Raw genomic sequence first — 16,358 nt, 5'->3', positions numbered from 1 at the left:
AGCCGACGCTGAGCAGACCTCTAATCTCTTTGCCGGAAGTGCGTGAAAAAGCCGCCCAGTAGCAGCATGTCTATCTCATGACGAACATCTGGGAATCGATGATGCACACGTCCAAAAACACGAAGGGAACGGTGTGAAAAAAGCGGCAAACTTTGCAACAAGAGTGTGAGCTTTCCGTGGCGCGTAAAAGAGTAATATTTGGCACAGATGACGTTGATGACCCAATATAACGATTGCGCTACTTCATTTAGTGTGCTCAAAACGCCTTTCAGTACCCCTTTAATTATTTATCTCCTCCAGCAGCGCCGCTGTGTGAGGGAGGTGGGGCTAAGGTCGGAAGGGTCGTCGCCAGAATGAAGCTGAATTACGAGAACAGTCGGGCGTGTCATAATTCAATTCACGTGGATAACGTAGTGCAGTTTATCTTGTCCTACATGCCGCCACGAAATGTATGGCCACGCGGCAATGAGATGCATAAAAATACTATGATTTCATGTGACTGTTGAGCCTTAACCGTGAACTTTCTGCCTGATTTTTTCTTCTACGTAAGGCGAAAAAGTCACCACGAAGGAATTTTAGTGCGAAATAAACGGTTAGCCCACCTCGGCCAATTTCCCGTAAACAGGTGGGTAAAGATAATTTATTATAACCCACATATCAGGGCGCAGCGACTAGTGATAACAGCGCTGCCCTAATAACAGAAAATTATCCAATCAGTCTGCATGTAACATGGTCATTATACACACTGCGCAAAATTTTTGGCGTGGTCAACAAGTCACTACAAATCAAGTCACACAAACTTCACCAGTGTTCAGAAAAACAGCTCATCAACTAACTCAGCTCAGTACGGCACTAGAGAAACGCTCAGGATGTTACTCCTGACCACTATAAAGCGCGTAGACCAACGCAAAAGGAAGGCTTCTTCCCCTAGAGCTGCCAACTCATGCTCCAAATGACTCATCAGAATCGACCGGACACGCCACAGCAGTGGGAACATTGCCCGTTGCGGCCGGGCTCGAAGACATGCAGCACCACGATTTCTCCACAGAACAAAAGCACCAGCGCACATCAGAAAGTTGACCAACACATCATTTGAACGAGTGTTCATTCGAAGTGTGAGTCCGAACATCCTGCTTAATACAGTCCAGAACGTTGCCGCTACACGACAGTGAAACAAGGCATGTTCTGATGTTTCAGTGTGGCCGCAGTGCGGACACCGTGCGGAACGCACAACGCCGAATCTCGCCAGACGATCACACGTCGGGAGAACTTCCCAGCCATGTAACCATCCGAAATCCCGAACATCAGCCGGAAGTGCCGCCGAAGTCAGCTGATGCCACCGGACACCGCGTGACCTTCCTATCTGTTGGTTGTCTAATTGGGTTATTGCCAATTTTTCGCACACTTCACTTACCGTACTTTCCCTAAAACTAAGGCTAGGCAAGAAAGACTGGAGATTTCGCAATGTTTTTATAACGTACGCGTAAAATGGCGGCGGCTGCTCAGCCGAAGGACCGGCGATGTGCGCGTCATAAAATAATGACCGGGAAGTTCCCAAAAAGTACTGGAGCAGCGCCTTTCCTGGGTACTCGTCTGAGTCCCCAAGGTCGATCACTGCCCGTACCGCCAGCACGCTGCTCATGGTTTGCAAACAAGCAGACTAAACCACCCATTGACTTGGGCAGCCTCAGCAGCGCTCGTGACACCGTTTCTGTTTTGCCCGCCCAGAAGAACGATCCAAGCTTCGTTGCGAACTGTCGGGTGAAATGGCGCGGCGGTTTTGCTACGCGTGCTACGCGTGCTACGCGTGCTACAGGCTTTCCCTCGCTCTGCAAGGGAAAGCCTGAACTTTCCTGCAACTGCAAGACGTTGCTCCGCAGTCTCAAGGAGGCGCTTCCACGTACTACGCGCCACTTCACCCGAGGCATGAAAAACCACACCTAGTACTCGAACACCCGTCACCCATTCTACGTCGCTCGCCAAGCCAGACGTGAATGTGCCGAAGCGCACCGCCATAGTTTTTCCCCTGTTCAGTCGAGCTCCAGACAGCTCACCGTACTCCTGAAATAGCCGCATAAATGCTCGGTAGCTGTCCTCGTCCCGAATGAACAGGGACACGTCGTCCGCATACGCGGACACTTTAACTTGGCCTATGCCTGGCAACGGAAAGCCGCGGATGGCAGAGCTTGCATCAACACGTCGCAGCAGTGGGTCGAGACAAATGACAAAAAGCAAAGGTGACAAAGGGCAGCCCTGCCTTATCCCACGGGTGACAGAGAACGCACTACTTAAAAGCCCGTTGACAAGAATTCGAACGCTGACGTCCGAGTACAACAGCTCGAGCATAGCGACAAAGTCTGGCGGGAAGCCGTATTGGCGCAAAACTCCCAGCAAGTATCGGTGCTCCACTCTGTCAAAAGCTTTCGCTTGATCGAGAGAGATGAAGCACCCAGAAGCGCTAATCTTTGTCGCGTAACTGAACAAATCGCGCGTCAATGCCAGGGACGAGAAAATTGTGCGACCTGGTACGCTGCACGTTTGCGCTTGGCTTATGATATCGGCCAACACGGTACTGGTGCGTCTGGCCAGAATGGATGGTACAATCTTGTAGTCAGTGTTCAGTAGTGTAATCGGTCGATACGCCTGGGGCTGAGTAGGATCCCCGCCTGGTTTTGCGATCAAGATGACACGGCCTTCACGGAAGGAGTCAGGGCGCACTCCGCGCTGAAGAAAGCCGTTCACCATGTCGAGGAGTGCACCCCGAATGGCCGGAAAAAGCTTCTTGTAAAATCCAGCAGGGATACCGTCAGGCCCAGGCGCCGACGCACCGTTCAATCTTTTAACACACTGACTCAACTCGTCGGCATCCACAGGAGCACACAGCAACTCAACCAGGTGATCTGGCACGCATGGCAGCACCCCACAAAATGCGCTAAGCTTGTCCTCGAATTCCTCTGCATCCCAAGACACGCTCTCGGACGAGAAAAGGGTGGCAAAATGTCCCACGAATACCTCGGCTATGTCTTCAACCCTCGTGCTAACCGAACAATCGGCGAGTGTAACTTGTGGAACAGCGGCTAACCTAACCTCGTCAAGCGAGCCAGCTCGAATATGCCGGAGTACGGAGGGGTCCGATACAGGCCTGCCCAAGGTCTGCGCACGGCTCGCCGCTTGTGATGACTGCCGTAAGAGGGACTCGTAGCGTATTTTCAGCAGGTTGACATAGTCCCGCATCGCGAAGGTTAAGGTGCCCCCTCTCTGTACGATGCGAAGTCTCCTCAACGTGTCGTTAAGCGCGGCCGTGATACGCACCTTAAGCGCACGACCCTCCTTAACTAAAAGCACGCGCCAGTGGTCCTCAACTCATCCCAAGGGAGAGAACTGTACTCGCACAGATCAGTCAACGAAGCCGTTAGCGCTGCAGAACTGTCCCTGTCGGTTAGCAGACGCTCGTCCATCCGCCACATCTGGTGGCAGGGCGTGCAGTTGCCAAGGTTAACCGTTGCTAACACAGGCCGCTGATCGGAAACGCTACGAACTCCAGCCGGGAAGGTGAGGACGTCACAGCATTCCACGTAGCAGCTCAGCTCGGGTGGAAAATAGAACTTATCTAGCCGACTGCCAGATTGTCCTCTTTCCCAAGTAGCGACAAACCTGTCGCCGTGAAGCTGCACCCACGCGTCGGAAAGATGGAATTGACCGATCAGGTCCTTCAACGCCCGGGCACCACTATAAGGCCGACCTTGCCCACGTCCCCGCACAATACGCCGAGGGTCGGTCACACAATTGAAATCACCCACCAAGAATGTTGGGTAAGGTTCGAGCATGAACGCGTCCAGGGATGCAAAAAAAGAGGACGAGTCAGAGTGCTGCGCAGGTGCATACACTACAACAGCTCGCACGCGACGTGCGAGCAAGAAAAAATCAACGGCAAGAACGCGCTCTCCTATCCCCACTACGTTACGCCAACTCTTGCATGTACGCCCACTGCCTCGCAATATACACCCCCACCACCACGCCGACCGCCGACTGGCCAGGGCTAGACATCTGCAGCGCACATTCCCTCCCTCCCAGCATCATTTATACGTCGACGCAGCTAGCTACCACGATAAGCCAGCTTTCGCTACAACAACCGTCATTTCATAGCTCGACAGCCCTCCCTTGGACGCACTCACGATACATACAACATCAGCTACCGCTGCGGAGGAGGCGGCTATCTCCCTCGCCCTAGTACAGTCTCCCACACCCAAAGTTGTCCTTTCGGATTCTCAGTCGGCAATTCGCAACTTCTCTGCAGGGCTAATCTCCCCACTCGCCCTCAAAATCCTCTCCCGTAGAACACCTTCCCACCCCGTGGCTCTGCTGTGGACCCCGGCCCACACGGGAACAGACGCCAATGAAGCGGCCCACCGTACAGCTCGAGCTCTTGTCACCCGAGCAGGCCCTTCTAATTGGCTCTACCCACGGCACCCCCAGCTTCCTGGACGCTCTAGTCTCGTACCGGGACATTACCCAGCACTTCCGCCTCCTCCGCAGGATATATCCTCCCCCACACCCTTCCCTCACCCACGAAGCCGCTCGCCACTGACGGCTACTACAAACCCACACAACCCCCTGCCGAACTCTCCTACACCGCATCAACCTCAATCTCTACCCTTCGCCTCTTTGCCCTCAATGTCTCCAGCCGGATACCCGCTACCATTCCCTTTGCGAGTGTCCCCACGACCCATTTCCCCCTTTTCCTTCCCCCTTACACTGGGAGCAGGCCCTGGAGAGCTCCGACCCGGAAGTACAGTTAGCACTAACCAACCGTGCCGCCCAGGTCGCGGAGAACATCGCATCCTCCGCCACCGCTCTCCCCTAGACCCAGTTTGCAAATAAAGTGTTTCTCCTCCTCCTCCTCCTCCTCCTCCTATCCCGAAGGTACAATGAGCCTTGCGGCGCAAGCTCTCGCGCAGAAAGACGACGCCTACGCCCAAAGACATCCTGTCTGACAGGGTGAAAAAGGCTTGCACGCTAAAGCGCTCGCGAAACAAAAGAACGTCGCGTGGAGTACGAAAGTTGCACTCCTGCAAAAAGAGAAGGTCAACCTGTTGCGCCCGAGAATAGTGCATCACCTCCCTCTGTTTGTCCAAGTCCCGAAAGCCCTGAACATTCAAAGTAAGAAAACGCACCAACATAAAGGTGATAAGGGCACAACCCGCATTAACCTTCCCATCTTCAAAACTCACTGTCGTCGGAAGGCACGTCGACTTCGACGAACACTTTCTTGCTATCGTCGGCATTATCGGTGTCCGCTGAGGACGACGGCAACGTCCGCTTGGACGCATTTAGGCGGTCCGGTGGAGAGGGTCGGGGAGGAAGCAAGTCGTGCACCTGGTTGATCGGGTTGACGAGGCGAGGGTAGGTCACAACGAGGGATGGGCCAGCAGTACGAAGCTCGTCAGTGCCGCCCGCATCACCTGTGGCCGTCGAGGAAGACAGACTTTGCTTGGTGGACGCTGCGAGCCGCTCCAGGAGAGACGGGGAACCTTGCAAATCGGCGACCTGGCAGACAGGGTTGACCAGATGAGGGTCAGTGACCTTCGGTGTAGGCACGCCACTGGAAGTGGACGTACTGTTGCCAGCTACAGGCGATTTAGAGGTGTCATTAGAACGGCTCACCGCTGCTTTGCTGCTCGTGCCGGGCTTGCTGCGTTCCTTCCGGCGGCTGCGCGAGCCGCTCGAGGAACCAGGGAGAGTGGTGTTGTTTTCCTTTGCACGCCCTGGCTCGCGCTGAGGCTGCTCCGCGAGGTCACTGCACTCGACAGAGCTGGAGCTCGTGAAGTGGGAGGCATCGGTCGAAGACGATGAAGTGTCTTCTTCCGCAGGTGGAATCTCGTCCTCCGAAGGCGACAGGCAGCTCTCGTGTTCCATTTCTTGGCTGTCGCTTGTCGATTCACCAATCGTCGAGTTGACGCCCAGAGCAGTACCTTCGCTTGAAGCCTCGGCAGGCTGGCTCAAGGAGGCCCGGGGTAGCTCGGGAAAGTCGCTCGTACTCTCGAGAGCCTGCTGACTGGAAGGTGCGGAAGTCATCTCAGTGAAATTGCTCGCAGCGTCCGCATAGGAGCGGGGCCGCAGGCAGTCGGCGGTGGCATGGTTGCCCTTGCAGCGGCGACACTGCGCATTGCAGTCAACGTCATCGTGGCCGTACTCTGAGCAGCGGCCGCACCAGGGGGTCTTGCAGGCGCTAACTTGGTGGTCGGTCCGCACACCCTCCGCACACCTTTGTATTCAAACTGGGCCTTGAACCCTCGAATCTTCATGAAGTTAGGGACGGCCTTGGCCATCTCCATCTTCACGAGTCGCATGCCGGTCTTGATATGCTGAAGGCTTCTCCACGCCAGCTGGCTGACGTTGAGGACCTTCCCATACGGTCTCAGAGCTGCCGCAAGCTCCGCGTTACTCACAACGGGGTTCAGGCGGTACACTGTCATGTAGACGACCTGCGGGCCCATGCAGGCCACAGGACACGAAACGCCATTCACAACTACGGCTCCTTTCTCCGTGAGCTTACGAGCAGCAGCAGCCGTAGCCGCCACCGCGCAGAACTTGAACCCACCCTGGTGCATCAGGGTGTCCAGGCCATAACGACCTACGATTTCCTCGAGGGCATCCACCAGGTCGTCCACGGTGACGTCCTTCAAGGCCGTAAAGTAGAAAACATGTGCCTTGGGTGGTGGCTGAACAACCTCTTAAGAAGCCATGGTGACGTGTCCTTGTTGTCCAATATGGTGGTCCAGCGGTCAGTAGGGAGACGGCGTCCAGGAGGAAGGGGCTACCCCAACGTAAAACGTAGGGCCGCCCCGCTGCAGTCACGTAGAAACCAAGAGAACCGCTCACTGATGACGTGTCCTTACGGAGCACAGAGCCCCATGGCGGTCTACACGCACGGTCTACAGGAACACGGCAAAATTTCTTCACTTTCTTCGTCTTCAAATATCATTATTGAGCCTTATTCGTGAAGCCACTCCTATTTTCCGCTTTATAACTCCCTTCCGCAAAAGTCGATGCGCATTAGAGACAGGGGTGACGCGGATTTACCACAGCCGGAGGTTAGGCCCAGCGTCACGCTCTGAACTTTAACGTCGTCTAGCGGTCCCCGCACCTCCACGTGCAACGATTTATTGTAAGTCGTTTCTGGGGCAAATGGCTATTTGCATTCCAAAAATATGTTACCGCAGAACAAACAAATCACACGAGAGACGTGTGGGACTGGTGTTCACAAAGCGTGAATAGCATTTCGGCTGGTAGTACCGTTTCGAGCAGGTTTGCCTGAAACAGTTGCAATTTTAGAGGCATGAAGGAGGTCAGAATCTCTTATTTGCTCCCTAGATTACTCTCAAGTGCTCTGTGACAAAGAGAAAGAGAGAGAGAGAGAAGAAAGAAGGAATAGGATCTCGCCTCAAGCCTTCCACATCATATAGAACATGAAACTCAAAGTATGAAGATGTCGGAGAGGAAACCAGGAACCTTGTTTACAACCTGCGTGTGATGTCGCTCTGGAAGGGCGCCCGCTTTATGAGCACTTGCGCGCTTTGACTCCCAGCAGCCTATCAGATCAACGTGTCGTGCCACGCCGTGTTTGTTGCACTCGCAGCAGCGCACAATTTTGGCGAAAGCTTGGAAATGACCAGAGCGAGCCAAATATCTCCACAAGCAAGTGGAGGCTATCATCAGCCACCGCCGCGAACGCCGGCGAAGCTTTTCACGCGGAAACGGAACTCGTAACTTTTTGGTCTGAATGGAAGCATTCTCGGTTGAGAGTAAAATGTTTGTACAACCTAATATTTGTCTTTGAGGTTGCGTTGCATGTACATTTTTGTTGCCCAGGTCTTATCATTTTTTGGGCTCATATTGCGCTCCCTTCTATCTTATTTCTTTGGAAAAATGTTCCCCTGCCTTGCGTTTGTTTATCAAGCCCGAATATACAGTGCTGGCTTTAAACGCACATTCTTAAAACGCAATGTTCTCAGGCTACACGCAACACTTTCGTGTAGGCGACAGGTCGTCCGCCTGTGGGTCAGATTGTCTTCCGGACAGTTCATCGAGGTTGGGTGAAGAAAAAAGAATGAGAAAGAGAGAAAAGGTTGCCCTTTTCTGTGGACACTGCAGTTGTTATGACATCCTTCATTCTTTAGTATCAACGCGAAATGTTCTTTGATGACATGGTATAGAATAAAGTGGCAGGAGGTAAGATGCCACCGAGAAACTCCAAGGTATTGACTGTTGAAGGGAAATTCTGGGCAAATGATGATTAGTATGAGGGTGGTGGTGTGGTGATTATGGTGATGAAAGAACAGCTGCTATGGTTATTGATATGTGTGATCACGTTCAACGTACCAATTACATATTAATAATTTGCTCAAATGCTCCTATTGTGGCCTGCTCAATGAAATATTGGCACAGGGTAAGACGGAAGCTAGCCGGCGACGGCATATTTGTTCGTGTTGAAGAGCTTTACAAATGGGGAGGGGCGAAGCGTGCAGTGTATAAGTGTATTCTTGGCGCCTTGGCGTTTTTCCCAACCAAGATGAAACAGTTGACGGGTGGAGGTATGCAGCTGTGCTGTAAAAGTATCCTGTCTTTGAAGCACAAAGGGTTCAAGCGTGAGGCGTAAACGAGTGTCCCGGTGTTTTAGCACCATGACTACGTGAGACGACGATTGCGACGGCGACGACAAGAGAAGCCAACAGCCCCAGCCTTTCAGGGGCTTCGCCCCTAAAAGAGAACAAGAGATGGTTTGATAATCGTAGAGGACCCGCCGCGGTGGCTCTGTGGCTAAGACGTTGCGCTGCTGAGCACGAAGTCGCGGGCTCGATCCCCGGTTGCGGCGGCCCCTTTTCTGATGGAGGCGAAAAGCAAAAACGCCAATGTGTACGAGATTTCGGCTCACGTTAAAAATCTCCCGGTGGTCGAAATTAATCCCGAGCCCTCCACTACGGCGCGCCTCATCTTCTGCGTTGCGTCGCCGCGTTAAACACTACAATCAATCGAGAATCGTAGAAGGAAATCCGCTAAGTACACCAGGTTATGAAACATGGTAGTTATGGAGGTAGGCACTACACAGGTTAGGAGTTACACAGAATTGGATTTATATGTGAGTGCATATCACGAGCGCTGTACAAGGGCTACGGAGGGTAGCCGTACAGGAAACCGCCATACCTAACCCATATACTAGTATTTGTCTCCTTCAAAGCTGGCTCGTCCGCGACGCATTGACGGTATGTTTGGTAGCTGCTTGTTCTGCGCGTGCCTTGTGCAGGGTGCGCGTGCCTTGTGCGCGTGCCTTGTGCGGCAGCGGCGCGTGCGGCCTTCGGCGGAGCTCGGCCCGACGAGTCACGTGATGCTTTGCCCAAGATACGGGGCAGCTGCGGTCAAATGAAGGTCAAATTTACCACGACGGCGAAAGAGCTGGACGAGATTAGTAAAGCTTCGCTTTAAAATCCCGGTGCTCGTAAGGAAATACCGCTTTTTTTCCCTGTTGAGCCTAAGCATACATATACTCCGCAAGCAAGACCGCTAAACGAAAGATGTAAGTAAGCAAGGGAACAAGAGGGTCACGGCCACAGTCATTGTCCTCTTATCTCGTCGTTTGATTATGTGGAACTATTTCTGCTGCGCAAGTTGCACCCTGTCGAAGAAAGCAATTACCTCTTGCCCAGTTAGTTTAGTTTTCGTTATTGGAAAAGTTCCGCAAGTACTTAAATACATCGCTTGCAATTGATGCCCCTTTTACAGCTCCTGTGCTGCCTCTTCGCCGAGCACGTCGATTTTTGTGAATGGTTCTGACTCCGAGTGCGTACAATCAACTCAAGACCAGTAGCATTGCGAACATAATGAGAACACCTCTTGCTTTTGCGTAGTTGCAAATTAACAGCACGTTCAACAGCAAACAAAAAATAGGCAAGGAAGTTTATGTAAGATTAGAAATAACGCTGCTTTCTACAAAATTTGTAATACTCTTTCAGTTTTTGTTTTCCGTAAAGTACGCGTTCTTGTAAAACAAACATTTCACGATCGTTTCCTTGTCTTACGGATTGGTGGAGTGCGTTTATGGCGACAATAAAAAGTGCTCGCTTGCTCAGACTTTGGCATACGTTACTACCGACCGGCACCGAACACGCATAAACATTAACGCGTTGGGGCACATGACTAAAACATTGGCGTAAGATAATCGCTTAGGAAAGGCTTCTTATGCCTCGTTTGGGCAAATCAAAGAACCAGAGCAGGGGCATCAGCGCCCTGCGCGGAGAAATTGAAATGGTGCGGGCCGAGAAAACCACGAGGGCGAACGACGGGGATGAAGGCGGCCTTCCAGGAATGAAGCACCGTCTTGTATTGGTGCAATGCTTCCGTTTGTCTCAATATGTCAATTGTTTAGTTATGCGCGGTCTTGCATGACCTGTTTCCCCAATCCTAAAGGTTTATTTATGCAGATGCCCATAAGAAGCTGTGTTGAGATATCCGATGCCATTTTAAATTGATCAATCCCTTCAGCCAGCTGCTCGGAAGACAAGGGGAAGGAGGGAGAAACGCATACACGGTAGCTGAGCTTCAGTGAGCAAGACGGCGCAGTAATCTTGGGTTAATACGCGGCGAACGCCTTCGACACTGCTCATCAGACACATAGCGTAAAAATGAGCTCGAGATCAATTGTGAGAAACATGTGATAAAGATTGAGGTGTTGAAGCATGTTAGGTTCTTGAGTCCGTGCCTTAGTCGGGCGTCGGGAACGCTGGGGGGTGAGTGAGGGGTGGTGTAATCGAGGCGGCTCTGACGGTATACCGTCAGAGGCGCCTCGATCATTCTACACTACCATATGATGTAGAATTTCTGGGTGGCGAAGGGGAATGGAAAAGTTGGAGCGGTGTTCGGAGACGTCCCCCGGCCTCGTCGGAAATGCTGACACTGGCGCGGATAATGCTGACGCCGGTGTGAGCTAAATAACTTCATGGCCCACGATTTGGATCTAGGCTAGGATGTTAGTAGTCTAAAGAAGCTTGTGGTGGATGCGAGAGCTGTGGCTGTCCAACGGGTGGCTGTGGTGTTGGCCTACCAGCACCAAATTTGTTTCATGCTTGTTCTTAATGAATTCCACTGAATTAAAGCGTTCCGCAAGCCGCCAAGTGATGCAGTGCCTGTTCTTTGTTCTTTTCGTTGACGCATTCCGCTACTTTACTATACAGGCTATAACCGGTAACATCAACCAAGATATATAGAAGAAGAGAACAGGTATTACACTTGAACCTCGTTATTACGAACACGGATATAGCAAATTATCTCCTATAGCCAAGTAAATACGAACTTTGGTTGGCCACGCTTTATTACAGTGGCACTAATTCTGTTTATAACGAAACCGAAACTACGAGAGGCGCGTGCGATATCGGCTATAACTAATAAATATATGAGGAAGGCTCATAGGCTGCTTTAAAAATTCCCAACGTTCAAAACTGCGGGAGTAGAAAGGCCCTTTTATGTGTAGACAATGTGGAAAACTTCATCCTGCTCAGTGCTGTGAAAAGCCATCTGATGAAGATCACATCCTACTACAAATAAATAACGCAGGTATGTTTTGTCGAACACACTTTGTTCTGTTGTATTTTCACTTCCTCGTGTTCTGGTCCATTCAGTTTGAAGTGCCACAAGGAGGCAGGAAAGGATTACCACTTTTGTAGTGGGTTCAAAGCCTAGCGTATACTGTTGTTGTATCAGATTTTTGCGCTAGCCAGATTTCCGATTTGTTGAAGCCGATTTTTACCCATACTGTTACGACATACCAATATCGCTAATAGCGAACTAATTTATCGCTCCAGTAAAACTTCGTTATAACGAGGTATAACAAAGGTTACAGCAAAATTAGGGCAACTGCATATAATAGGGCATCGGGTGTACTTACAGCGAGCATTTCTATTACGGAAAATTACTCGGCGCGTAATTTAAACAACGAAGCTGTTGTTGCTGGCCATAATGTGCGCAATGTGCGGCGTCATCAAGAAACGGTGTTGTAGTTGCTCCCGCCGTTGACCGCAGTTTTGAGCACGCGTTTTTGAGGAACGCCAGGCGTCGTCCAGGCTGGCGCGTGGCGCTCGCAAAGAAGTGCTAAGAAAACAGTTCACGTGCGTCTGCGCCTCAAGCGGAGAGCGCAAGACAGCTCGCGCTACAGACGACGAGTTCGCGAAGCCGGTTGCCGCCTGTTCCAGTGCGCGCCGACGCGTTCCACTTTGGGAGAAATGTGAAAGCCTGCGGACAAAGCGATCCGGACCCGCCAGTAATGCATAAGGAAGACGACGATATAGATGGATATGGCGATGACTACTACTACCCCACTGAAACGCAACGACGGAACATGTAAATAAACCATTTCAAACCCAATGCAACGCGAGGTGTTGTGTCCTTCAGTGCTTACAGAGAAAGAAATCCTTAAGCTTCAAGAAATCCTCAAATTAAAGCCTTGTGAGATATATGCAAGCTTCGCCAATTTGTTAATTAGTCAATTTTAAAAGTATTTGTTTATTTACGAGTATGTCAGTTCAAAAGTTGCGGTGATCCTAAAAAAAATATCCTGAATCAGTAACTTCCTTCGCGATACGATTAGTGTGCCTCGATTTACTTTTTCGCGAAAAATGAATTACAGGCGCAATTCATCACCGATTATGACTTGTAAATGGAAAGCATTGCATACCTTGGGAGAATCAGTGCGTGCGTGTGTGCGCGGGCGTGTGCGTGTGCGTGCGCGTGCGCGTGTGTGCGTACGTATACCACAGCGAGGTCACCCGCTTTGAGTGTTACGTGAAAGAGGTACGTTACTTGAGTGCTGACTGCTAACACGCAAAATGATAGAGAAATGGAGGGATGGAGCGATGACGCGCCCACTTTTTCTAGTGCGGTCACCACCATGTTAAAGATGGTGATGATCTTACGGATACTAATGCAGAAAATGATTTCGTAGGTCCGCTAACGCTTCCTTAAAACCTTTCCATCCATTAGAATGAATTTCGTAAAAACAAATCGGGAAAAATAGCAGAAAAAAGACGCAGGGAAGCTATTGTAGCTCCCGTTCGCTACGGCGACACTTTATGTACTGAACGTAGCGAATCCTACTTCTCTCCGAAGCGTTTTCCCCACATACAATTGCTTTTTTTAAAGCCCCAGTTAGGCGAAATGACAACCTGTGGACTGCCAGGGTGACAGAGTGGATACCCAGATACGGGTCTAGAAGAAGGGGAAGGCCAGGTACTCGATGGAGGGACGAAATAAGGAATTTCGGAGGCAAAAAATGGACTCGAGTGGAGCGGGACAGGAGTGGTTGGAGGTCGATGGGAGAGGCCTTCGTCCTGCAGTGGACGTAGGGGGCGGTTGTTGATGATCATGATTATAGCAGCGAGGATACCTTGAAGGAACTCCGGTCATAGAACAGAATAAGATTCCACTTTCCAAGTCGCAGTGTGGCACTATGTACTCTGAAGAGCACTGTACACTTTCTAAACAAGGATTTTGCCCCAACAAGCAAACTTCGTGATACGCGAACCGCCCTCGACTTGATCGATGATAGGTTGGATGAAAGGAAACCTGGTGTAAACGCCGGTAGCCTCCGCCCCAGCGTGCGATAAGAAGACGGCGATGCGGCACCATACAGACGGAGTGGTTCAGCTGAAGTGGGGCCGACGCCTGTGGAGCTCGCCGTCACGGTCGAAGGAGCGGTGCAATAAACGTGACCGGCTGCACGGCGCCGGACTCTCGCGAAAGGACGGACGGATGGGAGACGGAGAACGACGAGAACGATGTTGGATGTGAAAGAGATTGAAAGCAACCGAAGAAAGAAAGAAAGAAAGAAATGAATAAAGAAAGAATGGAAGAAAGAAAGGAAGGAAGGAAGAAAGGAAAAAGGACGAAAGAGAAAAAGGAAAGAGAGGTAAAAAGCGAAAGAAGGAAAGAGAAAAAGACAGAAAGAGAGAAAGTCAGAAACAGAGAAAGACAGAAATGGAGAAAGAAGGAAATAGAAGAAGAAAGAAAGAGAGAGAGAGAAAGACAGAAAGAAAGGCAGAAATTCGAGCCACCGGTGGTGTCATTTGGTGACATTAGAGAGTTATACCAGATCGGACAAACGGTTCCGGTACGGTACGCGGTACCCGTTACCGTACCGTACCGGGAAGGCTCGTTTTAAGAGTTATAGCAGACCGTAACTACCGGACCGCGCTACCGTGACTGGGAGAGAAACTTGGGTTGTACGTCGCCTGGCAATTCTGCGTGAGTCTGTGGCGTTTCCTGTACTGAAATATTAGTTTTCAGGTCTCAAAAGCGGTAAAGGCAGTATTAAAAAAATTTATCCAACGCCCCTACGGAGATTCGAACTAGCGACTGCGTGAACATGAAGCGGGCATTTTACCTCCACTCCATCTCAACAGATGGCGCCAGCAGGTCAAGCTGGGCTTTCTGTACATACGGCTGGCTGCTTCTAGTTTTTCGTTGTATTTGAGAGTCCCTCGCACTGATACCGCCTCTTACTCACTCGCCGATTTGTACTCGCGATTTGTAGATTTTTACCCATGTTGCTGTAATACTAGTTATGTAGCCGGATCGCCTTTATTTAACCTAAAAGAAGCAATCGTACATGCGTCCCTCGACGACACAAGCCACGGAAGTTGGGTCGGGACCGTGTTTCGCTTGCTGCTTGAGCTGTCAGAATCGCGCGGATTTCACTTGTTGAAACGTCATTTTTCTTAAACGATCTCATATTTGCAGTCCGCTCGACTAGGCGTGAGCCAAGCGTACGGCTACCAAACTCTTCCAAAACGACCGGTTGCTTTGTAACGACGGACACGGTACGTCTCGGTACCGTCCGGCCAACTTCGGCCAAGGGTTCACGGTATGGTTCTGCGCATGTGCGGTGGCGTCCAGACGGTAGACGTTACTGCACCGGATCCGTTTTTCCAATCTGCTATAACTCTATTATTTTACTTCGGGTGGAAAACCCATATTTGGCACTTACTAAACCTCGATCCAAGCTCGCTCTTACCTTTAAATAGTATTGATCCCGTCCTCGATTCTCATTATTATTGTAAACTAAACACCATAGGAGCCACGGCAGTGACGCGTACTCGGATGCTAGTGGTTCTGCAAAGGGAGGACATCTCACGAAGCCCGGGACAGTATGCGGTCCTCGAACGTAAAACGACAGAGCGCCGCGACGGGCCCCACCACATTTTCCTCGTTTGGCGCCGTAAAGTCATCGATTTCTATTCCACTTCAAACTTCCTCTCTCCCCCTGTTCTGCAGTGTGTGGACGTCGTTTAGGCGGCGATAAATAGCGGCGCCAGGACTTCCCAACCAGCCATCAACTGGTTCCGCAGTGTCGAAAGCGAAGCTAGACACCGCTTGCCGCCGTGTGAAAGGAGTGTCGCTAAAGTATGAAAGCGGGAAATAAGTAAAAACATTTGTTACCTTTATACAGGGAATAAACAGATGTGTTATGTTATATGCGTTGTCCCAAAACGGTCGTTCCTTTGTAGACTGCAGTTTCTGTTTTTGATTCTTAGTGTCGTTTTAATGGGAAATTGTTTGACAAGTTCGGGAAAATGTTTAATACAGAATAAGTTTCTGCAAATGGAAAATTTATATCTACCTAAAATGTAGTCATACTAAGGCAATAGAAAGTTATAGGGAGTCGTAAGAAACTTCGCACATTAGGAAAAAGTGGCATTTCAAAAGTGTCACAGAGCATGTTTAGATTTATTGTGCTGGAGCTCTTTTATCTCAAACCATTCTTTTGATAGTCTAACTGGTTTTAGCCAGTTTTCCGGCTTGGTGTCCTCAATACAGCCCTCCCGCACGTGGCGAGAATGAGTCAAACAAATACGAAGGTTGCACGATAACGTGACCGATGACACCATACTTCCGCTTCTCCATGTCTTTAATAATGAATAAGGTGTGCTAACGTAAAGTACGTAATCCTGTATAAGCTTAGTGCAGACGATTTTATCACAGACACGAAGGTATGAAGGTCTTCGTGCACGGAGAAAGAGAAGTTCATAGCCAAATCTTTCCACCCTGGGACTCAGGTACGACAGCTAGGTTCGGAGCAGGAGTAATCGTTTTACAGAATGCTTCCGCCGGCAGTCTTTCCGCTTCACAAATGAATTCTGGAACACCGGAAGAAATATGCGGGACAACTGAGGAGGTGAAAAAAATACACGCTTACGATAGCTTACCCATTTGGAGAAAAACTACGCCACAAATTTACAAACGCAGTCACAAATTGAAGGGGAAGGAGGGGTTGGGAAACAGTAGCAAGATTACGAGATTTAAAGGGGACATAT

This window comes from Haemaphysalis longicornis, unplaced genomic scaffold (assembly GCF_048455015.1).
Source record: "Haemaphysalis longicornis isolate Haplotype H1 unplaced genomic scaffold, Haemaphysalis longicornis Haplotype H1 scaffold_9, whole genome shotgun sequence".
Classification (NCBI taxonomy): domain Eukaryota; kingdom Metazoa; phylum Arthropoda; class Arachnida; order Ixodida; family Ixodidae; genus Haemaphysalis; species Haemaphysalis longicornis.
Note: the sequence above shows the minus strand (reverse complement) of the source record.